The 27,732-nt window shown below is 40.6% G+C and overlaps 1 long non-coding RNA gene across 1 annotated transcript in view; it reads left to right on the plus strand.

The window, feature by feature from the left end:
• LOC141415722 (uncharacterized) overlaps positions 1 to 27,158 on the plus strand; it is a 92,934-nt gene extending 65,776 nt beyond the window's left edge. Inside the window, exons 5-8 of the long non-coding RNA XR_012440663.1 lie at positions 14,928 to 15,011; positions 17,352 to 17,625; positions 25,799 to 25,909; positions 26,660 to 27,158. This is a non-coding gene — a long non-coding RNA (uncharacterized lncRNA). The remainder of the gene's footprint in view (positions 1 to 14,927; positions 15,012 to 17,351; positions 17,626 to 25,798; positions 25,910 to 26,659) is intronic.
• Positions 27,159 to 27,732: the final 574 nt, after the last annotated feature.

Here is a 27,732-nt window from a genome sequence, read left to right on the forward strand (position 1 = left end):
AATAGCCATCATCAGCAACACCACCACCAACAGGTGTTGGCGAGGATGCGGGGAAAAAGGAACCCTCTTACACTGTTGGTGGGAATGTAGACTAGTACAACCACTCTGGAAAAAAATTTGGAGGCTACTTAAAAAGCTGGACATCGATCTACAATTTGATCCAGCAATACCAAACTCTTGGGGATATACCCAAAAGACTGTTACTCCAGAGGCACCTGCACATCCATGTTTATTGCGGCACTATTCACAATAGCCAAGTTATGGAAACAGCCAAGATGCCCCACCACTGACGAATGGATTAAGAAAATGTGGTATCTATACACAATGGAATTTTATGCAGCCATGAAGAAGAACGAAATGTTACCATTCGCTGGTAAATGGATGGAATTGGAGAACATCATTCTGAGTGAGGTTAGCCTGGCTCAAAAAACCAAAAATCGTATGTTCTCCCACATATGTGGACATTAGATCAAGGGCAAACACAACAAGGGGATTGGACTATGAGCACATGATAAAAGCGAGAGCACACAAGGGAGGGGTGAGGATAGGTAAGACACCTAAAAAACTAGCTAGCATTTGTTGCCCTTAACGCAGAGAAACCAAAGCAGATACCTTAAAGCAACTGAGGCCAATAGGAAAAGGGGAACAGGTACTAGAGAAAAGGTTAGATCAAAAAGAATTAACCTAGAAGGTAACACCCACGCACAAGCAATCAATGTGAGTCAATGCCCTGTATAGCTATCCTTATCTCAACCAGCAAAAACCCTTGTTCCTTCGTATTATTGCTTATACTCTCTCTACAACAAAATTAGAAATAAGGGCAAAATAGTTTCTGCTGGGTATTGGGGGGGGGAGAGGGAGGGGGCGGAGTGGGTGGTAAGGGAGGGGGTGGGGGCAGGGGGGAGAAATGAACCAAGCCTTGTATGCACATATGAATAATAAAAGAAAAAAAAAGTAATGAGTTATTCAGTTTCCAGCTGTTTGCATGTTTTTTTGTCTTTACTTTTATGTTGAGTTCTAGTTTTATTGCATTGTGATCAGATAGAATGCATGGTATGATTTCTGTTTTCTTATATTTGTTGAGGCTTACTTTGTGCCCTATGATATCTAATTTGAAGATGGTTCCTTGGGCTGCTGAGAAGAATGTATATTGTGTAGGAGTTGGATGAAATGTTTGTAGAAATCATGTAGGTCCATTTGATCTATGGTATATTTTAGATCTAGGATTTCTTTATTGATTTTTTTCTTTGGATGACCTATCTATTGATGATAGTGGGATGTTAAAGTCTCCCACAACCACTCTGTTGGAGTTAATATATGCTTTTAGGTCCTTCAGGGTATGTTTGATGAAATTGGGTGCATATAGGTTGATAATTGTTATTTCCTTTTGGTCTATTTCCCCTTTTATTAGTATGGAGTGTCCTTCTTTATCTTGTTTGATCATTGTAGGTTTGAAGTCTCCTTTGTCAGTGACAAGTATTGCTACTCCTGCCTGTTTTGGGGGAGAACTGGCTTTGTAGATCTTCTTCCAGCCTTTCATCCTAAGCCTGTGCTTATTTCTGTCTGTGAGATTAGTCTCCTGTAAGCAACAAATTGTTGGATCTTCCTTTTTAATCTGTTTAGTCAAATGGTGCCTTTTGATGGGGGAATTAAGTCTATTAACATTAAGCACTAGTACTGATAGGTATGTGGTAATTCCTGTCATTTAGTTGTCTTCGTTGTTTGAAGGTTTGATTCTGTGTACCTAAATTGAGGTTACTCTCTACTTTCTTGCTTTTTCTTTTCCTGTAGTTTGGTGCTGTCTGTCCTTTCATGGTTATGTTGAGTTTCACTTTCTGTGTGCAGAATCCCTTGAAGAATCTTTTGTAGTGGTGTCTTTGTGGTCACATACTGTGTTACTTTCTGCTTATCATGGAAGACTTTTATTGCTCCATCTATTTTGAATGATAGTTTTGCTGGGTAGAGTATCCTGGGGTTGAAGTTACTTTCATTCAGTGCCCGGAAGATCTTACCCCAAGCTCTGTTGCTTTTAACGTTTCTGTTGAGAAGTCTGCTGTGATTTTGATGGGTTTACCTTTGTATTTTATTTGTTTTTTCTCTTTTACAGCCTTCAATATTCTTCCCCTCATTTCTGTAGTTGTTGTTTTAATGATGATATGCCATGGGGTATTTCTATTTTGATCTGGTCTGTTTGTTTTTCTGGAGGCCTCTTGCATCTGTATGGGAATAGATTTCTCTAGATTTGGGAAAATTTCTGTTATTATTTTGTTGACTATATTACGCATTCCCTTCGCTTGCACCTCTTCTCCTTCTTCAGTGCCCATGATTCTCAGGTTTGTTCTTTTGATGGAGTCGGTGAGTTCTTGCATTTTCTTTTCACTGGTCTTGAGTTGTGTTACTAATAGTTCTTAGATTTTTCCTTTAATTACCAGTTCATCTTTGAGTTCTGAGATTCTGTCTTGTGTTTGTTCTAATATGCTGGATTGGCCTTCCATTTTGTTTTGCAATTCTGTTTCCTTCTTTTTTCTGAGGTTTTCCATATCCTGGGTTGTTTCCTCTTTAATGTTGTCTGTTTTTGTCCTGAGTTCATTTATGTCTTTATTAATCATGTTCTTTGTTTCATTTTGGTGTTTATACAGTGCTTCTGTGGTTTCCTTTATTTCTTCTTGTGCTTTTTCAAATTCTCTATTTTTGTTGTCTTGGAATTTCTTGAGTGTCTCCTGTACATTTTGGTTGAGCATATCCAGTATCATCTCTATAGAATTCTCATTGATTACCTGTAGTATTTCTTCTTTTAGATTGTTCTTGTGGGCTTCATTGGGTTCTTTGGCATAGTTTATCTTCATTTTGTTGGAGTCTGGATCTGAGTATCTGTTTTCATCATTCCCCTCTGGTTCCTGTACTACTTTTTTTGCTGTGGGGAAACTGGTTTCACTGTTTTTTCTGTCTTCCCTTCATTTCCCTTGGTGTTTTTACTGTCTCTGTCCTGTGTGCGATTAAGTATTTTCTAGTTTGTAATAATAACAATGGTGGTATTTAGAATGGAAGTGTGAGAGGAGATGGAAAGCAAAGAAGGTAAAGAAAAAGAGAAAAACAAACAAGTAGAAAAAAAAAACAAACAACCAAAAAGTTTCATAGATATAAACAGGGAGAGATAGTGAACTAATCAACAGTAAGCTTGTGGTCCCCGTCTTCCCAAGCCATCTGGGCACTGCCATCTGGTGACGGCGCGGGAGCCCTCTGGTTTCTCTGTTTAATGTGAAGTGGAGATGCTATGCACAGGCTGGAGGTGTGGAGGCGTCAGAGTTTTGCCTTTTCTGCGTGGTTTTTCCTGTAAGGTGTATCTCCAGAGTCTCTCCAAGATTTTACTTTAGGAGGCACACTTTCTGCTTCCTCCCTCTAGCTGCCATCTTGGAATCGAGGTGTGTCTTTTTGAGACTGGGTCTCACTAATTAGCCAGCCTGGTCTGAAACTCATTGTATAACCTAGGCTGGCCTCAAATTGCTTCCTTATCATTTGCATATTTTTGCATACTTCTCTAGACTTGTTTAGTTACTTTCTTAGGACAGATGTGCTTGTTGAAAGATAAACATTGGCCATGTACCCTTTGGAAGTGCTATACCATAGTTGACTACCCAGCTGAGTATGAGTGTCTGTTTCCCCAAACCCTCATCAGCAGTAGGTGTGTTACGCTCTTTCTCAGGCCAGTAAGCGAGAAACTTATGTCTGCCTCCCCTCTCCCCTCCTCCTCCCCCTTATTTTTTAGACAAGGTCTTTCTGTATAATCCAAGCCGGCCTCAAACTTACAGTCATTTCTAGTTCAGCTTCCTGAATGCTGAGAACACAGACATGTATCACTGTGCCCATGTCTCCTTTTAATTTGCATTTCTTTGTTTATTCCTGTTATTTAGCTCGTTTTGATGTTTAAATTTATGTTATGTTGATCTTACTTTTTAAAATTATCTTCTTTAAAAGTAGGTTTTTCATCTTCTTTCTAATTTCTCCTGTTAGTCACCTGTATTTCATCTTAATTTTCTTAACGCATTTATGTCCTCAGACCAGTCCTGTGAACAATGCATCCAAACGTTGAATCTTTCTGGCTGTGATAGCAAATTTAGGAAAGTGTTTTTCACATTAATTATTAGCTATTCTGTCTAGATTTTCTTTTTTGTTTTCACATTTTATCCTTTAAAATATAAATTTTATTTTCCTCCCAAACTGATTACTTACTACTGACTTGAAACACTCCATTTACCATGTGGTAAATATTCACAGTTACAGAGTTCTTTCTCTGGATTCTCTGTTTGGCAATCAGTTTATTCTGTGCCTACATTAGTTTCACATTGTTTTTTCTTTCCTTACATGGTGATTTTATTTTATTTTTATTTTTCACATACTAGAAAGAGGAAATTGCCACTTCTGTTCTCTTCTTAAATGTCTGTCAAAAAATGGAGTGTTACCGTGGCAGTAGACATTTATTTGTCTGTGTGGTCTCTGTTACTAGTTTCAGTGAGTGAAGAGTACGTCTTCTTTTAGAAGATGTGGGTTGGTAAGGAAAACTAATTAGACCAACTGTTTTTGCCATTGAGGATAGAGTTTAAATAATCTCCTCTAGTCATTTCCTAGCTTTTTTCACATCTTGGAACACATCAAAATAAAGGTTTTTGTAGGGCCTGCTGCTGTGGGTATCTTTGGTCAAGTCTAGGTGGCCTTATTCTCCTTGTAGGGCATGACCCATAACCCACTTGTATTTGCTGGGAAATGTTTTAGAAGCCCTACTCTGAGGCTGTATTCTCCTGGTTTCAACCTTTTCATTGTAGGCCATGACAGCTTGATGTTGATTTAATATCTGGAGAGCCAGATTGTTCTAAAAATTAAGAAAGTTGGGATTAAAATATACATAACAAAATTTACTGTTGTAACTTTATATATATATAACTTAGTAGTGTTAAGTACTCTCACAGTGATGTACAACTATCACCAGAACTTTTATTTTCCCAAGCTGAATCTCTGCCCCCGCTGTCCTCCCCTGAGTCCCTGACAACCTCCATTCTACTGTCTGTGAGTTTGACTACTCAAGGAACCCCATAAAGTGGAGTTACACATTTTTTCTTCTTCTTGTGACTGGTCTCTTTCATTTTAGTGTAATGTCCTTAAAGTTTCTCCATGTTGTAGCATGTATTAGAATTTAAGGCTGAATAAGATCACTTTATGTAGAGAGTACCTTTTGTTTATCTGTTCATTCACTGATGAATACCTGGACTACTTCTGTTCCTGATATTTTGATTAATGCTGCTATGAACATGGGAGTGCAGATAAGAGAATCAGACTTCTTGAGCTTTCTTTTTCCCTCAGTTTTTTCAGCTTTTACTCAACTCCAGTTGAATTTAGCTCTCATTATTCCGTGGACCCTTCTTTCTTAGATTACTAAGCGATCTCAAAACTGTTAAATATAAGGATCCTTTGGTATTTGTTTTATGATATCTCTGGCATATTCAACCATGCCTCCCCACCTTCCCCAGCTCCTGGATTGGTGCTTGTGCTTATGCCTGATTTTCTCTCGTGTATTGGATGCTTCTTTCTGCTGTCCTCTGCCTGATGTTTGAAAGTGTAATTTTCTGAGGATTGGACCCTAGACCTTCTCTGTGACCATTAAATGTGAATATTTCTCAGGAATTAGACCAAGGGGATGTCTGTCTGTCTCTCAAAAAAAAACACCAAGATAACCTTTTTTTGTTGTGAAAAATAAGGAATAGAGGTGACAAGAATGTGGACCATATGAATCATACAATTTTTCTGGGCATAGTGACTTGAGCCTGTGATCCTAGCACTTGGGAGAATGAGGCAGGAGGATCACAAGTTCCAGGCCAGCCTGGGCTACATTGTGAGACCCTGTCTGAGGAGAAGAAAAGAATCACAGTGCTTTATTTTGAAAGGTATGGCAACATATCCCTCTGCCCCCCCCCCAGCTTTATGAGGTATAATTCATAAATAAAAATTATATATGTTCAAGGTTTATATACATGGTTCGATACATGTGTATATTGTGTGATGACTAATAGTCAGTACATGCTATAGCATACATATTCTGTGTGTTTTGGGGTAGTTGAGGACCCTTAAGATCTGTTCTCTTAGCAAATTTCAAATAAATTATCCAAAGGCTTGGTGGTGTGGCTCAAGTGGCAGAGTGCCTGACTAGCAAGCATGAGGCCCTGAGTACCATCAATAAAACAAAAACAACAACAGATGCTCAAGTCAAATCCTGGGGTCAGGTTTAAAACAAACCTTTTAATTTTAGGAACGTTTTAGAGCTATAGAAAAGTTGTAAGAATATTACAGAGTTTGGTGTACCTTATACCCAGTTTACTATAGTTCACTTAACACACCAATGAACAGTACATTATTATAAACTGAGCTCCACATTTCATTCAGATTTCCTTAATTTTCCCCTAATGTTCTTTGCTTTCCGAGAATTCCATTCAGGAAGTTACATTATATCCAGTTGTCACATCTTTTTAGGCTCTATTAAACTGATGGTTTCTTAGACTTTCCTTGTTGTTATTGACCTTGACAGGTAAAGTATTTTATATGGTGTTCTTCAATTTGAGTTTGTCTGCTGTTTTGCTCATAGTAGACTGGGGTTACATTTTTTTTTGGGGGGGTGGGGTTGGGGAGAGGAAGACCACAGAGGAAAAGAACCATTCTCATCACATTATATCAAGGGAGTCTGCTCTCAACAAGACTTATTACTGATGATTAACCTTGGTCACCTGACCAAGGTACTGTTTGGTTTCTTCACTATAAAGTTAGCATTTTTCCCCCCTTTGGGGGTCATTTTGACACTTTCCCCTTTTTTAATCTATATTGGATCTAAACCAATTTCTGCAGGTTCTTTTTCCCAAATAAATTTCCATTCTGTTCAAATAACTCTTTTTTTAAAAATTAATTAACATATTTATTTTTCATTCGTTCAAATAACTCTTTACAGCCACCACTACTGAGCTCCATAGCAGAACTACCTTCTCAATATCTCTGCTGGAGGACCCGAAGATGGCTCTTGTCTCACATGTCTGAGAGGAGAGGCTTCCTCCTCTGTGTCCTTTGTCTAAGTAAGAGGCACTTTAGCCTTCCAGGTATTCAGGTCACAGTGACCTGTGCCCAGACTGCTTTGGAGCTCTCAACCCCATGTGCCTGGTATACTTTGATCTCTTCCCAGCCCAGTGTCCACCTAGACCCCACAGTGGTCTTTAGAAAGCTCTTTCCTCAAATCGCTTTTCCTCACTGGGAGCAGTGACTCCCGTTTTATTTAGATGTTACCTCTGCCTCTCAGCATACTCTACAGGCCTCTGTAATGTGGTTTGTCCCCTCTCCAGCCTCTTGCCTGGTCCTTCTTGCCATTCTGTGGTCTAGCCACTGGTTTCATGCCCTGAATTCTTTCAGCACTGTAAACCGCTTGTATAGTGCTTTCCTCCTTAGAGCTATAGTCACTCTCCACCTGTTTTCCTCCAGATCTCAGCTTAACTATCACATTTATTTCTTCAGGGAACACTTCCCAAATCCCTTGCAGGATGGATGAGGTACCCTCACCATCAGTTCCCACAGATCCTACACTTCTTCAGACACCTGTGATGCTAGAAGTTGTTTGTTCTGTGTCTGAATCATACCTAATTGCTAAGGTAGTTCATTCTTCACTGTGTATGCTTCCTTGTTCCCTGGTCCTGAAGTCTGCTCTAGAGTAGGTGCTTGATATATATTTGTTAAATGGGTGAATTTTGTCAGAAAACAGTCATGTCATTTTTAGCATGCAAATAAATTCTTGATTTCTTTCCCTTAGTCCACTGATTTAAATACCACGTGTGTCCTTTTAAATGCATTGCGTAAGGTGCTGTGAGAGGTTCAGTAGTAGATCTTGAAGTATTTGTCCCTTCATTCATTCTCTCATTCATTAAACATGAATTGGGAGTCTCTGTGTACCTGAGCCCTGTGCAGGGTGGGGATCGGAGTTTGTGTGAGCCTGTTGGGGACCGGGGAGAACCTTACAAGACTGACCCTTCAGTGCTTGTGTTGTGGAGGAGGACAGATTGAGACTAATGAAGTTTGAATTCTGGCTCTACCAGGTTTAAGATTTATAGCCTTGAACTTAACATTTACACATCTACAGATGGAGACAGGAGTATCTCCCTTGTAAACTGTGGAATCAAGTAAGAAAAGGGATGTAAGCTGATTAGCATAGTAATCATAGAGTTAATGTTTATTACTTTTTAGATTCTGATCACTATGCTGTGCAACTTACATTAATTGTTTTACTTAATTCTCATGGCAACCCTGTAAGGTAGGTAGGATATTTTTATGTTATAAGTGAAGAAAGTGAGGCTTAATTGAGAAAGTAAATAATACATTACAGGTTGTAGAAGGAGTAAGATGTACAGGTATTGTTTAAAACCAGGTTCAACTACATTTGATTTTTAAAGCCTAAAAAGGACTTTTTATCTCCTATTACTATCCGAGCTTTCAGTGGGTTTGGGTTTGTTTGGGTTTTAAAGACTTTAGGCATCTCTTGGCATTTAAATTTTTTTAAGTCTTGGGGAAGGGCTATCATAGCTGTTACCCATTTGAATTTGTTTTTAGATTTGCATTTTAGCAGCTTTGATACCTATGACTGCTTCCCTCCATCCCCCTGTATCTGTGTGGGGACTGGAGGATGAGGTTGGATCAGATTGGCTCCACCTTGGCAGGCTTTTTGAACTTCTGACCCATCTCACCTGGGGGGTTCTTCAGGAGTGCAGATTCCCTAGCCACTTCTTTGATGTTCGGAATTGTAACTTCCTTGTGTGGTAGAACAAGGAAACTATTTTTTACAAGTGATAAGGTTTAGATAGGGGATTTTAATTTTTTCAGTCTGAAGTTTGAGAATCAGTGAATAGAAGTCTTAGTGATCCAGACTGATTCATAGGAATCAGTAGAATATTCAGTAGAATATTCAGTAGAATAATTCAGTGAGCACTTAGGTAACATGGCTAGTAAGTTTAAAAGCAGGTAACATGGGAATAAAATCAACAGTGAGTGAATTTGTTTCCTTTCTTGTAAATTTGTATTTGGGGGGAATTTAGTATATATTTTGTCATCCTTTTCCCCCATATGAGGTAGCCCTAGGAAGCAGTGGGTCTTGACCATGACAAGGTTGGCTTTATTTTACAGACACGGTAGACCAACTTGTAGAAAAAACTTAATATTTTGTAAATTAGCTTGTCTAAAGTTCATTGAAAATAGTTTTTTCTAAGAGAATCTTGTCAAAGTATTCCTTGATTTTTGATTTAGAAAATAGGGTAATTTCCAGTGTATGACCAATATAAAAGTAATCAATACCAAATATTTTAAATGCATGGTGTTTATGTGTTTATTGTGTATTTATTTTATTTGTGAAGATTCTTTTTTTTAATCTGTGAAGATTCTCTTTTTTAATGTTAGCTAACAGGAAGACAGCAAACAACTCAGGGACAGCAGCTCCCTCTTGGTGTTCTCTGCAGGGATAGCCACAGCATGGCTGTGTGAGGGCAGATCCCTATCTTGTGCACCCCTTCACCTTTCTCACCCTCACACAGCTTTATTGAGGAATATTTGGCATATAATAAATTGTACATTCTTTTCAAAAGTACATTTTTAATATGCACATAGTAACTGTACATATTTATGGAGTACAGTGTGACCTTTCAATACATCTATACAATGTATAGTGATCAAATCAGGGTTATTTGCATTATCTGTTAACTCAGACTTTTAAAATTTTTCTTTGTGTTGGGAATATTCAAAATCCTCTCTACAGTGTGTCTTTTTAAAAATTTCCTTTATTCATATGTGCATACAATGATTGGGTCATTACTCCCCCCTTCCCCCCCCACCCCCTCCCTCTCGCCCCCGCCCCCTCGCTTCCATGCAGATACTGTTTTGCCCTTAGCTCTAATTTTCTTGAAGAGAGAATATAAATATTACTAAGGAGGACCAGGTCTACTACCTGTTTTGAAATAGATAATTGCGGCCCACCATGGTCATCCTAGTATATTACAGAATATTAGAAGTCCTATCATACTGTTAAACTATCCTGTCTCCCATATCCTTCTCAGGTTTGTAGCCACTCTTTTACTCTCTATTTCTATGAGGTCACCTTCTTAGCTTCCACATTATAAGTGAGAACATGTGGTATTTGCCTTTATTAAATTGCAGTCTTGTTTATGTTTCACTTCATAAGTGAACATAAGATATCACATGACCATCTTCATGTTATGATAATGAGCATATGTGCCCTTCAAATGTTTCCTTCCCCCCACTGTTTTCACCTTTTTGGGAAATCTTGGAAGCCATTGGGTAAAAAGGTTACATTGTTGAGGATAAAATAGTAGGTAGGAAGGTGTTTGCCTTACAGCTTTTAGCTTTTGTTTCTTTTTTCCTCTTATCTTTTCCTTTCTCTCTTTTCTTTCTTTCTTAGTCTTGGTGTGTAGTCAGGCTGGCCTGGAACTTGAGATCCTGCTGCCTCAGCCTCTCAAATGCTGGGATGACAAGTATGTGTCAACATGACTAGCTTTGATTTTTTTTTTTGAGGAATGTAGTGAAATGATGCAGTGATTGTAGGCATAGGTTGCTGTATTATTTATAGAAAGTTTTGAGAAAATTACATATATCTTAGACCATCTTGGAAGTGTATTTTCTAAAAAGATTGGAAAACTGGTAGAGATGGTGAAAGAAAGACACCTCTGTTGGACCACAGTGGATGAGCAACAACGATGACAACCAGATACTTCTCTTTTTCTTTGGTTTTTTAATGGATGGCATTTCTGTCATGCTAGAAAAACTAACATAAATCTTAACATGAAATGGTAATAGAAATATAATGCCCACTTAACTGAAGGACATATTTAGCTGAAGTGCATTTCATGTTTTATAGAATGACATGCTGATTTATTTATATTTATAGATTAAAAATAATAAATTTTGCCTATCACTGTAACCAGCTTTTGCCTGGGTATTTCTTTAATCGCTGAATATACTTGCTGAGGTTAGCTTCTGTTGCAGAAAGCCATTCTATATATGTTAATAGCCATTTTGTAAAGAGTTAGTAAAATGTCTAGGGTTCTCTTATAATGGATTTCTTCAGCTGCCTCTTGTGTCTCTGACTCTGAATTTCTTTCCAGTTCTTTCATTTATTTTATTTTGATATGCTTGATGTAAAAATGGCTGCATTTCTGTCATGATTTAGCCTTCTTAGAAATGGTATTCTTTGTTCTCTGTTTATTTGAAAGCTAAACCGGTTTCTTGTGCTTTATAGATGCTCCTTCTTGACAAAGAGAAGAAGAAAGATTTGTAATGGGTAGTACCGATTGTGTTTATTGGGGGATGTATCCTAGCAGAATGTTGTCCAGATAGAGTTTACTGTGAGAATCCCCTGGAGAAATCCGCTCTTACGGGCCATGACAACTTAGAGCTCTGTGAAAGACTCTTGGTGCACTGCTTCCTTCAGACACTCACCCACAAATGTGGTGGTAGAGAGTCATTTCCAGGTTCAGCATGTATGCTACAGTTACATCTATGACGTTTTGGGGGTTGGTTAGGATTTTTAAGCATTTTCTGTTTAATTCAGTTACTAGTCCCAGAAGAGACAAGTTGTAATTTGAGTAAGTCTACCCGAGGTTGACCTGCCTTCTGTACCCTTTATAAGCCTCTTCAGTTGGGGCTTTGGTACAACACTCAAGTTTGTTCCTGTACCATTTCAGCCATTCATAATCCTCAGTGACTGAAGAAAGGTGGGCTTCTGGGGAAAAAGGAACATGGATGATTTTGGTTCTCGAGGCCTCCTGCTGTTTGTGGCCTGGGATAGGGCTAGGAGGCATTGAATCCACTGAGGGCAAGGACTGGCCCCTTGAAGGTGGTGGGGAAAGGTAGTTAGGTCTGATAACATCTGAGAATTCAAAGTATACTACTTTTGAGGCTAAATAGACAGGTACCAACCAGAATTGGTGTTTACAGCATTGTTTCTGTGGGAAAATGTATGTGAATTCCACACTGCAGTTGCAACAAATGGATTGGACTCTAAGAATGTACTCTTCACTATTGTTAAAGTGAATCAGTTCTTCCTAGGGTTGTGTTTGCCCCTTAATGGCTTCTAGTCTTTTTTTTACTTACTAAATTATTTCCAAGATTCTGGACTGTGAGGACCATAGTAATCTCCTGGCAGTCTTTGACTTCTCCTTCCCAAATAGCAAACTCATTTGGAAAAGATTAACTAAAATCCTTCATTGATAACTTTCTTTTTTGGAGGTACTGGCGTTTGAACTCAGAGCCTTGTGCCAATTGAGCTGTGCCTCCAGCCCCTTTGCCTTTAAGTTATTTTTTTTTAGATAGGGTCTTGCAGTTTTTCCTGGAGCTGGCTTCGACTATGATCCTCCTATCTGCCTACCTACTTACTTACGGCTTCCCTTGTATCTGGGGGCCACAGATGCGCACCACTACAACTGGCTTGTTGATTGAAATAGGATCTTGCTAATTTTTTGCTTGGGCTGTCCTTGAACTACAGTCTTCCTGATCTCCACCTCCTAAGTAGCTGGGATTTCTGGCTGAGCCACTGCACCCAACTAATTTTTAAAAAATGATCTAAAGCATTTCCATTTTACGTGAGGAGATTGACTTCCTTTCCATGGAATTATTTGTGTGCGTTAGCTTGGTTGTAATACTAGGTATTAAAGAGCAATTCCTGAGAACTTGGAGATTGCATTATGTTCTGGTAGTCTGTGAAACTTCTGGGAGGGATTAATAAACTGGCAGAAAATTTGGGGTGTAGCTTTTTTTTATTGAGTTGGTGAGTGTGAGAATGACTTAGATGACTTCATCTAGAATTATTTCATCTTATTGTCAGGAAGAGGTCACTTAATAAATACATTTTTAAAGTGATACATAGAGATATTTGATCTGAATAGGTTTTGTTGGGGGGTCGTGTTGCTGGTGGGGGGATTGGTGAACTCAGTGTGTTGTGCTTGCCGGGCAGGCATTGTACCATTTGAGCCAAGCCCAAAGTCCTTTTTGCTTTAGTTATTTTTCAATAGGGTCTTGTATTTATGCCTAGGCCAACCTGGACTGCCATCCTCCTATTTAGGCTTCCTGCATAGCTGGGATGTCAGGCACATACTACCACATCCAACTTTATATTGGTTGTCGTGGGGTCTTGTGAACTATTTTGATTTTGCTCATGCTGACTGTGAACTGTGATCCTCCTGATCTCTACCTCTCAAGTAGCTGGGATTACAGGTGTGAGCCACTGCGCCTGACCATTGCTTTTTTTTTAAGTACAAAATATTTTAGGAAAACAAAATTTGACTAACATTACACTGCTGCCTTCTTGCTTTTTGTGGCAAACATATTGAAATAGTCTAAATGATGCTACTAGACACGTGTACTGTTTTGATGGGGTATCGATGCCTTCTGTAGCTTTTAAAATTGCTTGCATGCCTCCCAGCAACAAGTACATATATATGACAGACTCTGTGTGAGATGAGCATTCCAAAAATGGAATGCTGGTTTACTTTTCAGTAACTGTACAACTTAAAGGAAAAAAATCATGTTTTTAGCAATGTGGCCTTCAGGCACTAATACACTTCTAGTCAGTGCATGAATCTTTGCAAGTTATTTGAACAAAACCTAAGCAGAGGGAACAAAAATCTGGCATTTATAGTCTATTTATTTATTGATTGCCATAAACCACTAGAAAGAATACCCTTTTCCTTTAAATAACGAAATCCTTTTGGACAGTTGTGTATATTTTAATATTTATTTGGGGAACTTGATTTTAACAAAGTTAGATCAAGTGTTCAGTACTGTGGAGTACAACTGAAGTGGGATAGTGGAGGAGGTGGAGCTGGAATTCATAAAGGAGAACAACCATGTTCCTTTTTGCCAGTTTTGTGCTCCCCTTTCACGGGTGGCAGGCCACTGTGTCCATTGCTGTCTAGAATCTGCATCTAGTAAGCATAAGGAGTTTGGGTCCTGAAATCAGGGAGTGTAGCTTGGTCACACTATCTTCAGGAAAGATACTCTTTCCAGAGATGATTATAGTATGATGCTGGTCATTTGCTAGGGAAACTTGAAATTATCACCGTAACTGCTGCTGCAAGGTTAAATAACTTTTTCAAAATGAAACCTCACCTCTTTCTATTCTTTAAAAAAAACCCATAACTTAGTTTGTTAATGGGGACAATGAGTAAATAGTAATATTTGTTGAAGAAATAAGGCATGATACCTTTTTCCAATTGTGGATACTCCTCTGTCAAGCTCCTATTAACTCTTATCTAATTCCAGTAGAACTAGCAAGATATTTTGCTTAAAATGTCTTTTTCCGCCCTGTGCAGTGAAAGTTGAATGTGAGAACAATTCTTAATATAGATATAGTTACACAGTTTATTTTTATCATGATTCACTTTATTGCTGTCTTGCAGAACATTGTTATACTAAATGTTCCAGTAATGGAAATTTCATGCAGCTACTTCAAATGAAAGAAATTTGCAAGAACTCAATTTTGGAACTCATTCCTTGAGTAGAGGCAAAAATCTTACCATGCTGTGACCAAATTAGATTTCTGATATGTTGGCAACTTATCAAACACTGTCATTTCCAGAAAACAGGGTGTGGGCTCCAACTGAAATGCCAGTACTTCTCAACTACTTCCAACTGGAGATATTTTACATTTTAATATGACTGATTAAATGTTTACAAAAATATTTGTTGGTAACAGGTAACTAAAATTTGGTTTTGTACCTAAGTAAAAATGGCTCTCCATGGAGTCAGGAATGAGCGTGTTCCTTTACAGTGGAGCCTTCTTTTCAAGAGCTTGATTTATAGTTCTCAGAAATATCAGTTGTACTTACTGGAGCTCCTTTGTTTTGCAGAGATCATGATGCAGCTGTCCTTTTGGATTTCTTTTTAATAATGTGTGACCCTTCACCTTTGATCCCCTGACCTGCATTACCTTGGTAACCATTTCCTTTTTTAATTTAATTTAATTTTTTAATTTTGGTGTACAAGCTGTAACATTTCATCTCTCAAAGTGTAGCACACTGACTTCCTCAAAAAGAGATACCCCTTTGAGTGATAAACTTGCAAAATGCTGTCTTCATTTTCTGTATTGAAATTCATTTAAGTTTTTAGGGCTTGGATGTAGCTCGGTGGTACAGCGCTTGCCTAGCATGCGTGAGGCCCTGGGTTCGATCCCAGCACCAAAAAAAAGAAAAAAGAGAAATTCATTTCAGTTTTTAAAGACAAAGTGTAATCTGTGTTTTCATCCTTTTAAAACTTAAGTTTAATGAGTACATTTCCCCATACAGGATATGCCCTTTTCTATCTACATTTTGCAAAAGCTGTCAATTGGCTGATGTTCACATAAAACTCACACACACACACCCAGAACACCCCCACGTAATCTCCTTTCTTGAAACTGACACACATGCGCTCATACCCTACTGTCACCATAGTTAGCTGCAGCTTGAGCTTACTAGTCGTAGCTGCCACATTCACATCTTCAGATTATGTTTTGTATTCTCATTACAATTGAAAGAAAAAGCTTACACTTTTAATTTTAAGAACTAGGAGAATACAAAGTTGTCTCATTACCAAAATTCATCTTTCCCCAGCCTTTAATATTTTATGTCTTTGAAGCGTAAAGAAAAGCACCAGTTTTAACATGATCAAAAATGTGCTTTTGTTTTTGCTGAAACCTGGTCCACTCTGGTGGTCCCTGTACCAAATTGATTTATGCCATTTGTTATTATTTCATGATTGTTTTTTTCAATAATACATTTCTTTTTTTTTTTGGTGCTGGGATCGAACCCAGGGCCTCACGCATGCTAGGCAAGTGCTATACCACCGAGCTACATCCCAGCCCTCAATAATGCATTTCTGTTGTATTCTTTTCATAAAATTCTTAAGAGCAAAACAAACCAAAATCAAAAATCAAACTTTTGAGCTAATTCTTTGAACTGCCAAGATGTTCCTAAGAAACCATGTTTTGTTTTGTTTTGTTTTTTAAAAAGTGAAATGTCTTAGCATGACCCAGTGAGGCACAGATTATTTTTTAAGTGTCTCATTATTTTATTCTCTAATATTTAATGCCAATGTTTTAATTGCACACAGCTGAAGCTGCTAAATGAGCACTGAAATGGATTTAGGTCTTCTCTGAGTTTTGTTGATACCTATAAAAGTTTATATCATTCATTAGAACCAAAAATTAAAATTAGTCATGGTGAGCTGTTCATTGTCGATCAAAACTCTTGTGAACATTTCAAGCTTGTAGCTTATTTTTGCTTGTTATACCTGCATACCAGAAAAGCCGTCTTTGGCCTTTTGGGTATCTTTTCTTTGCACAGAATTGTAGAATAACAGAGTGGAGAAATATACATAGGTAAAGCATCCTATGACTATAAAGCTCCTCTGATTATAAATGTGCCAACATTTGGGAGCAACTTCCCTGTGGAACCTTGAGTTTTAAAGTTTTTTTTTAAAAATTATAGTGCATTCTGCAGTTGTGCAGAAATGTTTTCCAAATCTCAAAGGACTCTTTTTTTTTCCTCTCTGTCTCTGAACTGTGTCCTTTACTTGTTTCTTTGATGCCATGTCCTTCAAGAACCAAAGGAATGACTCAGTTCATAGAACCACAAGGCTGTAGGGGACGGAGACTGCTTGTTGGCTCCACTCCTTTTGCTGAGGGATGAGCTGATTGTCCCCTGGAGAGTCACAAGCTCCCTGTTGACAAGAGTCAGTTGACTAGGCTCGCCAGAGTCAAATACTTTATTTATAAGTGTAATAAAAGCTGAAGAGACATTAATAGATACCGAAGAAAAACGTTTTCACTGGCATGTTTTATTTTGTGATTAGATCAATTAGATTTTTCTTTAAAGTACTCTGCTTAATTCATTTTCAGATAACCTAATTTTTCTAAGAGAGCTAGCACATGAGTAAATTTATTACTTATTTTCAATGAACTTTGGTTATTTGGTTAGTATTTAAGACTTCCGGTAAGTTGTAAGTCACCTGGATATTGTTTTTATAATAGTGATTCACTGAGAAACCCCTCTTGTGAGAGTTAGAAAATTTGCTTTGGACTAGCAAGGTCATTGGTTATGCTCTTGGTACGTGCTAAAGGAGTTACCCAATACTAAAGCACTCAAACAGAAGATTTTTAAAAGCCTTTAATTTTGGTGTGAACACAGTGAACCAGTATTTGGCTGATCAGGAGTTTTTAAGACATTTAATTGATGCTGCTCCGTTTTTATCATGTGTGCAATGCAGGTACTGTATGTCTCCGACTTGCTTTTTAGGGTTGTTGGGAGGATAAATGAAACACACTGGGAACTCAGAAGAAAGGTGCTTTTGAAACTGAACCTCCTCCTGTGACTGTGCCAAGAGGCAGTGGTAGTGCACCCCATGGTGAAGGGCCAGGACCATGGCTCTGGAGCCAGGCTGCTGTGGTTCGAATCCCACCTCGGCCTCTTGCAAGTGGCCTGACTGCAACACATTACCCAAGCTCTCTGTGCCTGAGTTTCCTCATCTTTAAATTGGGGAAATAATAGCACCTCCTCTCAAAGGATCATGGTGAGTTTTAGGGGAGTTGATGTATGAAGGTCCATAGAGCAGTGATGGCATGCAGTGTGGGCAAACCTGCACACTGTGAGCGGGACACACACCTTGCACAAGATGACATCTTAACACCCCCCCTCCCCATCCTCTTAGTCTGCTCACACTAACTTTGAGACTCTAGCATGCTTGGAGGGGACTGCATAGTTCATGGTAATTAAGTGCCTCTAAAACAGATTCAGGTTGATGGGTAAATTGAAACCTGGCTTCCTAATCTTTTAGGAAGGAAAAGTTCAGTTTGAGAAGAGCTGCCTTTTTTTAAAAAAAAAAAAGCTATTTTTGACTATGGAGACAAGGAAAGAGACCCACCTTTTGCCTGGTTAGTCTTACTCTCTTTTAATTGGTTCAGTTGTCTAGCTAGCATTCAAGAAGTGAGGGTATTGAACTGCTGAGAAGTTTCTCTTAGCTATACGAGACTTCAGTGTCCTCTTGAGTAAGCAGGAAGAGACCTCAGTACAATCCCGAATGTCTAAAGTTGTTCCCAGTGCTTTCCATATGTTGTAATCATTCAGTTTATCCAGGAGGTGGTTGGAGTACAACCCCATTTTGCACATAAGAACACCAATGCCTAGGTAGGTTAACTACACTGTCCCAGACTACTCTAGGATTTTGCAGAACTGGCATGTGCCATCCAGGTGCTTGCTGTTCATCAGCAAGAAACAATTTTAACATAATAGCCACCTAGCTTAGTAAAGATCTCATATGCTGATGTTGCTGGCTCCAATAGTTCACTACCACCATTGTTAGGAAGGGTATTATGTTATGTGTGTGGCACTTGTAAAGGCCCTTGGTCCTGGCTACATATTTGTTGAGCTTTTTCAAAACTTGGAACACTGGCCCCACCCTGTGACTCTGATCTTTTTTGTTTTAGCAGAGAACCATGGATTAATAAGTTCAAGAAGTGTATTTTATAAACAAGAAGACGTTAATAATAAATAATTTGTACACATAGAGATTTGTGCTTCTAGAATATGGTCCAGTGCTAGTAATCCTACAGTAGGCTGCTGTGTAAGTTAAAATGGTCTCTGTGGGCCAGTTGAGTTGTTCAACCAACACTAATCAGTATCTGTCCTGTAGGCAAAGTCCCTCCATAGTTCTGCAACATTCCTCTGTGAGTGAGAACTGATCATCATGCTTAGTTACAGGGTTCAAGAAGTAGAAGACTGTGCTTTCTTCCATTTTTCTTATTTCTCCCCTTCTTTTATGAATTTATTGTCCCTTTTCCCTTCCCCTGTTCTCCTCTTCCATAGTTCTGCCCTCCCTCTTTTTCTCTTTCTTCCATCTGTCATCAGACTGTAAAGTACTTGAAATCCTCCAGGTGCCTAGCACATAGTAGGTGTTTCAAATGGACTTTCTTAATTTGTCTTCCTATCTGTTTTCCAATTGGGTAGGTAGGAACGACCCCTTATTAGCCTGAACACTGTTAGGTTTTGTTTCTGATCGTCTAGCCTAGCTGGGTTCATTTTGAGAATTTAGGTAATTTAGTAGCCCTTTTTTTTGTTTGGTTTTGTTTTTTGTTGTTGTTGTCACTGTTGTTTGTTTGGTGAGACTGGAGTTTGAACTCAGGGTTTTGTGCTTGAGCCACACCTCCGGTCCATTTTTCCTCTGGTTATTTTGGAGATGGGGTCTCGCAAACTATTTGCCCAGGCTGACCTCAAACTGTGATTCTCTTGGTCTCAGCCTTGCAAGTAGCTAGGATTACAGGCGTGAGCCACTGGCACCCAGCAGTCGAATAGGTTTTGATAGGCCGAGAAACACCAGGCTTTAGCCACTGAGTAGACAGGAAAGGTGCTCGGAAAGGCTTGGATTGTTCTGGAGCCAGCTTAAAAAGTTCTACATACCTGCTGCATAAGTTTTTGTGCTGTAAGGTCTCTGATTACGTGGTTTGAATCCCTCTCTTTTGGTGATGAGGAATCTGCTCCTGAGAAGAAGGAAAGTCTATAGGACTTGCTGCTGTAGCCTCCACTGTCATCACATTAATAATGTATGTTGGGATGGAGAACAGAACAAACTTAACAGCACAGAGTCCTGCAATTAACTGTCTGCCTTTGCCTCCTGAATGCTGGGATTACAAGCGTGTACCACCATGGCAAAAGCCTTTTGGTTTTACTGAATGAGAAGGAAGCTGTCCAAGAATTTTTGAGTAGGAAGAAAACATGATCACTCTGAATATAGGGCAGAGTCCACGTACCATGGGCCAGCCCGCTGCTCATTTTGGTACAGCTAGCAAGCTAAGAATTGCTTACATTTCTAAGTCGTTGAAAAAATGAGTGATAATATTTTTGTATCATATGAAAATTATATGAAATTGAGATATCAGGGTCCACGTCAGTACTGGTTCTACTGGAGCAGAGCCTCACTGGTTCATCCACACTCTACCTGAGGAGCTGTACTTGTTTATTCGTATACTGTCTGAGGCTGCTTTCAAGCTGCTACAGCCGAGCCGAGTCCTTGTAACAGACTATATGGCCTGCCTTACCCTTTACAGAAAATGTACCTATCTGCTTCCTGATTTAGGGGAGCAGGGTAGAAGCAGGAAGCCCAGGGCAGAGACTGTTTCAAGAGCTGATGGTGGCTTGGACCAGGACACTCAGAAGTGGTCAGATGCAGGCCATGTTTTGAAGTAACAGCTGATACATGGCATTCACATGGAAAGTGTGAGTGATGACGTTGGTGTTGCGCACAGGGTAACGTGGAAGAATGCATTTCACCATTCCTGGAATGGGAGACCATGGGAGTGACAGGTTGGGAAGGAGGGCAAGGAGAATATCAGAGCTGTGTTTTGGACGTGTTGGCTTTTAGATGCCAAATGGAGATGTTGCATAGGCAGTCTGTGGGGTCTAACTCAGAGGAGAGGCCTAGGCTGACGCTGGACATTGGAGTGTTTTCAGTTTGTCTGAGAGGACTTTCAAACTATGAGACTAAAGGAAATCCTTTAGGGAGCACCTATAGATTTCAAGGTTCAAACAGGTAGTCTTGGGGTACCCAGTGTTAAAGGGAAGTTGGGAAGAGAAGGAAGAAGAGGAGACTGAGAAGAAGCAACCAGAGAACGCAAACCAGGTGACTAGGGTGTCGTAGAGGCAGAGTATGGTCATGTGTCAAGTGCTGCTGAAGGTCAAGCAAGGGTTAGAGGAGTGGCTCAGGTGGTAGAGTGCATCTCTAGCAAGTGTGAGGCCCTGAGTTCAAAGCCCGGTACCACACACACACAAATTATATATTTCTAAAGGTCAGGCCAGTACTGATTTGCTGTGGATTTGGCAGTGTGGGGGTCACTGGTGACTGAAAAGAGCTGTTTGGGTGAAGTGGTGAGGACAAAGCCCAATGCCAGGTTGTTCAGGTGGAAATGAGTGGACAGGAAGTAGAACTGATATTTTGGAGTTCTGTTTTCTATAGCTAAGTACAGACTAGGGAGGGCAAGAATTAGACTTTAAACCAGAAATGAGGATTTTGCCAGGTGAGTTCAGTGGAAGGAGGAGGGATGAGGAAGCTGAACATTGCGTAGAAAAGTTCATGTGATGATGGGTCATGTGATCCATGCCAGGCAAGGAGCAGAAGAGGCAGGAGGGAGATGAAGGCAGATGAGGTCATGGGTCCAGAGGATTCAGTTGTAATTTCAGAATGGGGCTTGAACTCAACTCTTAAGTCTAAGGCAGGGCAGCCCAATAGCAGTCAGTGTTAAGGGAGCCATGTGGATTTTGCCATGTTCTAGTAGCCCTATTTTTAGTAAAAGAATGAATTGAATTTTAATATATTTTATATATATGAAAAATGGGTGAATATGTAATCTGTAAAAATTATTGAGATACATTACCTTTTTTGGCACAGTTTTGCCAATTGGTGTGTATTTTTTACTTTTGGCACATCTTAATCCAGACTGGGTACATTTTTAGATGCTCAGAGGCTACATGTTGCTCGTGACAGTCCTACTTCACAGCAAGGTCTTGGAGATGGCTATGGAAGTGCAGTCCAGTGTTATTGGAGGAGTGGGTTCAAGGAACATAGTTCATGAAGGACTGTCTGTGTGGATCTAAAGCCACTTTGAATGCTTTATGAGCAGAGCAGGTTTGTGAGGCAAGTGAGAGGCCAGGTGCTTCAGTGGCCTCTGTTCTAACCTGCTACCCATGGAGCCAGTCTCAGGGGATCTGAGGGACTCTGAGGGGCCGCTCAGACCTCATTTTAAGTCTGAGTGGTTCCTCTTGCAATCATGGGCTTGGGGCAGGATTTTGAGTCATAGTGACGTAAGAGAAGCACAGGTCATCATTTTGACAAAAATGGCAGCTTTCTGTTGTTCATTTGCTTTCATTCAGAAGGTGACCTTTCATTGAGTCACTAAAGAAGGTGTTGTCCATGTGAACAGCTTGTTATAGGAAAATTTTTCCCCAGGAGAAAAATAATCCTTCAGTGTCTTGTCTTTATTTTGGCATATCTTTAGATACCAATCTTTATTTTGGCACAGTCCTCAAGTTCTGTTGGTAGGACTTAGCTCAATAATTTTATACGTGTTTGAAGCAGACATTTTATAGCTTTGTGGCAGTCATGCACAGTATAGGCAGCAGCATGCACACTCTGCCTGCCCTGTGATCATTTTGACAGGGCACACATGGTCAGCCTTGTATCAGGCAGAGTGTAACTACGGTAGATGTTATATGCATAGATCCACATTGAGTCTTTGAAGATTAATAAAAATTGATGATGTCAGGAAAGTACTTTTTAGCTGTGCAGGGTTAGGTAAAAAGAAAGATAGTCTGAAGGAGCAAATAGGAGGACCTCTGCAGCTCATTTGTTGTTCCTACTTTTCATACTAAGAATTTTCATAAACTGTTAATCTGAGCCCCACAGGGAAAGGCAAATGAATATCCATCAAGTTTACTTTACAGTCTCTGTGACAAAATGCCAGAGGAAACCAATGTAAAGGAGGAAAGGTTTATTTTTTCTCAGAAGTTTCACTCCAGTCTGCTGGCTCCATTGTTTTTAGCCCATGGTAACACCAAACATCATGTGTGGAAGAGCAAAGCTGTTCCCCTCTTGGTGGCCAGGAAGCAGGGGAGGGGGGAGAGAGAGTGGCAGAGGGGCCAGGGACAAGAATCAGCTTCCAGAACAGCCCCAGTGACCCACTTCCTCAGGAGGCCCACCTCTGTTGTGTCCACCCCTCCTAATAATGCCATCAGGTGGCAACCTAGCCTTTAGCATGTGGCCTTCAGGGGCTTTTCAGAGCCAAACCCTAACACCAGGTGTATCCTTGATCTACCAACAGCTGGATAAATAAGAAGTAAACTCTTGATTGTGAGCCTGTGACATAGGAGAGAAATTCCAAGTTCGTGTTTTTCTGAGCACAGGCAGAAGAAGTGTTTTTTGAGTCAGCTTTCCTAAGAGGGAACTGCTTCAGGGGACCAGGCAGCCGATGAATCTGGGTTTAGTCTTCCCCTGCAAACATGCCTTCCTGGCTTTTTTTTTTTTTGGTGGGATTGGAGTTTGAACTCAGGGCTTTGCACTTGCAAAACAGGCTCTCTACTACTTGAGTCACACTTTCAGTCCATTTTGTTCTGGTTATTTTGGAGATGGGGTATCATGAGCTATTTGCCTGGGTTGCAGTCTTCTGATCTCAGCTTCTCAAGTAGCTAGGATTACAGGCATGAGCCACTGGTGCCTGGTTGCTTCCCTATCTTGGAGTTGGTCTTGGTTCCTCTCTCTCTCTCTCTCTCTCTCTCTCTCTCTCTCTCTCTCTCTCTCTCTTGCACTCCACATCCATGTACTGACAATTCCTGGCTGTTCTGCATTCATAATTGATCCACCACCCCACTGATCCCACTCTGGGGCACCCCAGTGGCACTGCCTGCCTGGATTCTACACTTGTTCCATAACTGGCCTTTTCCCCTTTTCCTTCAGTCACCTCACCTCTCCCTGCAACTGTCCATGCTCTACACTGTGGCCCAATTGGAGATTTCAGATCTATGTCTGATCACATCAGTATGACCCCTCTGATGAACAACCCCTCCCCATCCACTGCCTGGGCTGACTTTGAACCATGATCCTCCTGATCTCTGCCTCCCTGGTAGCTAGGATTACAGGCGTGAGCCACCATTGCCCGGCTTTGGCATGTATGTTTTTAAACTTTACTATCTACCCCCCATCGTGAGAAGGTGAGAAAACCCGAGAGGGCAGGAGTTTCCATCTGGTTGTACCCCAGGGCCTGTCCTCTGGTAGGTGTCTGGAGGTTCAGATATAAGACTTGGCCCAGAGAGCGGGAATCTCTATTTTTATCAAGGGCTGTAGGTCACTTTAATGATTGAGCAAATTTAGGAGATCCTGCACAAACTATATTGTTTCTTTACTATAAGATCCCCCCCCAAAAGAGTTCTCCCAATCACTCAATTCCTAGAGTCTCCCCAAGAAAGACAGAAATCAAGCCAGCATATGTGATCTCCTTTGTAAGAAGGGGCAAAAGCTTTGATTCTGAAACATAAAACAAACACCTAATTAAAACCTCTTTCCATTCAGCCTATAAACAGAACCATGTGCCTGCCTGCCGTCCTTGAAAACAAAGCCAGGCATGGTGGCTTGTGACTGCAATCCCAGCACTTGGGATGCTGAGACAGGATGGAAAGGTCCAGGCCAGTTTGAGCTACACAGTGAGACTCTGTCAAAAGGAAAACCCTTGCTTTGCCTCTGTCCTCCACACCTTTCTCATCCCATCACTTTTGTGGTTTCTACACCAGGGCTTCACTTCCTTCCTTCCCAGTGGTTCCTGGGCCCCCTGAGGTTCAGCTCCTGCCCTTTTGTTTCCACAGAACCAAAATCCCCAGTACCTCCCAGATTGCTTTCACATCTGTTCTCTAACTTGATGTCTTAAAAATTGTGCTAAAACATACATAACGGAAAATTTACCTTTTCGATCACTTTTATGTGTACTGGTTTGGTGCCATTGATTACATTGAAGTTCAAATGTCACTGCCTTCTATCCCCAAAGCCTCTTCCTCTTCCCAAATTGAAACTCTTCTCCCTGCCCTCTAAGCCCTTAGTAACCACCACTCTTTCTTTCTTGTGACTCCTTCAAGTACCTCATGTCAGTGGGATCATACACTCACTAGTTGTCCTTTGTGACTGGCTCCTGTCACAACTTTCACCCCTGCTGGGGCATGTCAGAATTTCGTTACTTCCCACATGGAATGTAATACATGTGTGTGTAGACCACATTTTCTCTATCCCTTTGTCCATTCATGGGCACTGTTTGATTCCACCTTTTGGTGACTGTGAACGAGACCCTGTTTTCAATGCCTTGGGGTGATACCCAGAAGTGGAATTGAGGGTTCATGTGGCTTCTCTGTTAAATTGTCAGAAGAATGGTCCAGACTGTTATCTGCTGTCCACAGCAGCACTGTTGTCCTTTCTCACCAGCAGTGCTCAGATCCTCTGTATCCTTTCCAGCACTCATTATTTAGTTGTACTTCTTTTCTTTTTTTTTTTTGGTGGTTACTGGGGTTTGAACTCAGAGCCTTACACTTGCAAGACAGGCGCTCTACCGCTTGAGCTACTCCACCAGCCCTGCAGTTACTTTCTTTTTGATAATTGTCATCCTTGTGGGTATGAAGTGGCTGTAAGTTAAATTTTCTGAGGTGATAATTCTATGAACACTCCTTCTCTAAACTCTTCTTTCCAGCCGGGCGCTGTAATCCTAGCTACTCAAGGAGTGTCGTGCTTTGAAGCCAGCCTGGACAAATAGTTTAAGAGACCCTATCTTGAAAATATCTAACACAAAAAGGGATGGTGGAGTGGCTCAAGGTGATGACCCTTAGTTCAAACCCCAGTAGTGAAAAGAAAAGAAAAGAAAAACCACGCTCTTCTTTCAGCCACACACAGTGATGCATACCTGTAATGCCTGCTACTTGAGAGACAGAGGTAGGAAGACCACAGTCCACTGGCCTGGGCAAAAATGTCTATGTTTTTCAGACTCTATTTGCAAAACAAACTAAAAAGGACTGAAAAAAGGGGTGTACGTATCTCAAGTGGTGGAGGGCTTGCTTGAGTTTAACTCCCAGTACTCTGACCCCTCCTACCTCCCAGAATTGCTTTCCTCGACCTTCCCCAGCTTTTCTTTTCTACTTTTTTGATTTTGTTTGTCTTTTCTTTTCAGTCTCTAGCCACCTCATCAGCATTTGCGGTACCCAGAGCTGTATCTGAGCTGTGGCTCCGGGGCCACTCTGCTGCAGACTGCAGACACCATCTACTGAAGCTTCATCGAGAGGTGACTTCACCTTCCACCCGAATCGGTGGGGATTCTCAAGTCTGGATCCCCTACCCAGACCCTTTTCCTGAGCTCTGTTCCAACCAGACACTATACACAGAAGTTAAGAATACCTGACAAAGCCTGACACAGAGAAACACTCCTGTCTCTTGCCATGTGATGTCCTGCGCCCCCGTGGGTCTGCCAGCAAGAGGGCCAGCATGACCTACAAACCCTCAACCTTGTACCTCCAAAACCATGAGCCAAAATAGCCCTCTTTTCCTTATCATGCATTCTGCCTAAGGTGTTTCATTATAGTAACGAAAAGCTGACCAATATGGTGTCTTAAAATGTACAAATAGGACCTGGGGATGTAGCACTCGGGTAGCATGTGGAAGGCCTCGCGTCCCATCCCCACACCACACAAACATACAAAAAAATCCCTATGAACCCGGGTGCTGGTGGCCAATGCCTGTAATCCTAGCTACTCAGGAGGCAGAGATCAGGAGGATCGAGGTTCAAGGCCAGCCCAGGCAAGTAGTTTGCGAGACCCTATCTTGAAAATATCCATCACAAAAAAGGACGGGTGGAGTGGCTCAAGGTGCGGACTGCAAAAAAACCAACGCTATGAATAACTTCAACATAAATTACATATCGCCTAATATATAACATAGATTATTAAAAAAAGAGCTAATATTGTGTCAGGTATGTGGGGATGAGTGATTTATAAGTGTTTTGTCATTGATCCTTTTTTCTCTTTCTTTGAGACAGGGTCTAGATATGTAGCTCAAGCTGGTCTTGAACTTGTGATCCTCCTATCTCATCCTCCAGATGTTGGAATTACAGGAATGCACCACCATGCCCAGCTGTGACCTACCCATCATTCAGCACTCTCACCAATCCTATCAGGTAGCTTCTATGTTTAGTCCCATATTGCTGTTGAGGAAACTGAGCGTTTTGGGAAGTACCTTGCTCAAGGTCACACAGTTCTGAACCAGCCTCACCAAATCTACTGTGCAGCTAAGTCTGTGCCAGGCCCCTTGGTACCCTTGGCTGCTCACCCCGAGCTTCTTACTGAGTTGTAATCTCGTTTACTTCTCTATCACTGGAATATACTGCATGAGGCTGGGGCAACTTTATTTTTAATTTTTATTTCCTTCTGTATCAGGTCTTAGCATAGTGCTTACTGTTAGCACCTGCATCCAATTTGTGTAGGTGAATGAGCCAGTAGACAGCACACCGTTATTCATCCATGATCACGCAGTACCGAAGTTTACGATATGTGTGTGCATCACAGAAATTATACAAATTAATATGAGTCTTCTTTTGTCTTAGAGCTCAGTTCTCATGATTAAGTGTCATTTGTCAGGAGACTCTCAGAGGATGTGTGACCTGATGCTCCCCTCTCCCCTCTAGGTAGGTAGAAATGGTAGGGAAGCAATTCTTCTTTTTCTTTTTCTTCTTCTTTTTTTCTTTCTTCTTCTTTTCTTCTTCTCCTCCTCCCCCTTCCCCTCCCCCTTCTCCTTCTTCTTTCTCCTCCTTTTTTCTACTACTTTTTTTTCCTCAATACTGGGGTACTCAGAGCTTCACACTTGCTAGGCAGGTACTCTAACACTTGAGCCACTCTGCCAACCCTTTTTTGTGTTGGGTTTTTTGATAGGGTCTCCAGAACGATTTGCCCAGGCTGGCTTCAAACCAAGATCCTCCTGATCTCTGCTTCCTGAGTAGCTAGGACCACAACCTGCCAACACCTTGATCTTGGACTTCCAGCCTTCAGGACTGTGAGAAAATTAATGTCTGTTTAAATCTCTAGCCTGTGGTATTTTGTATGGCAGCCAGAGTGA

The sequence above is a fragment of the Castor canadensis genome, chromosome 13 (genome assembly GCF_047511655.1).
Source record: "Castor canadensis chromosome 13, mCasCan1.hap1v2, whole genome shotgun sequence".
Classification (NCBI taxonomy): domain Eukaryota; kingdom Metazoa; phylum Chordata; class Mammalia; order Rodentia; family Castoridae; genus Castor; species Castor canadensis.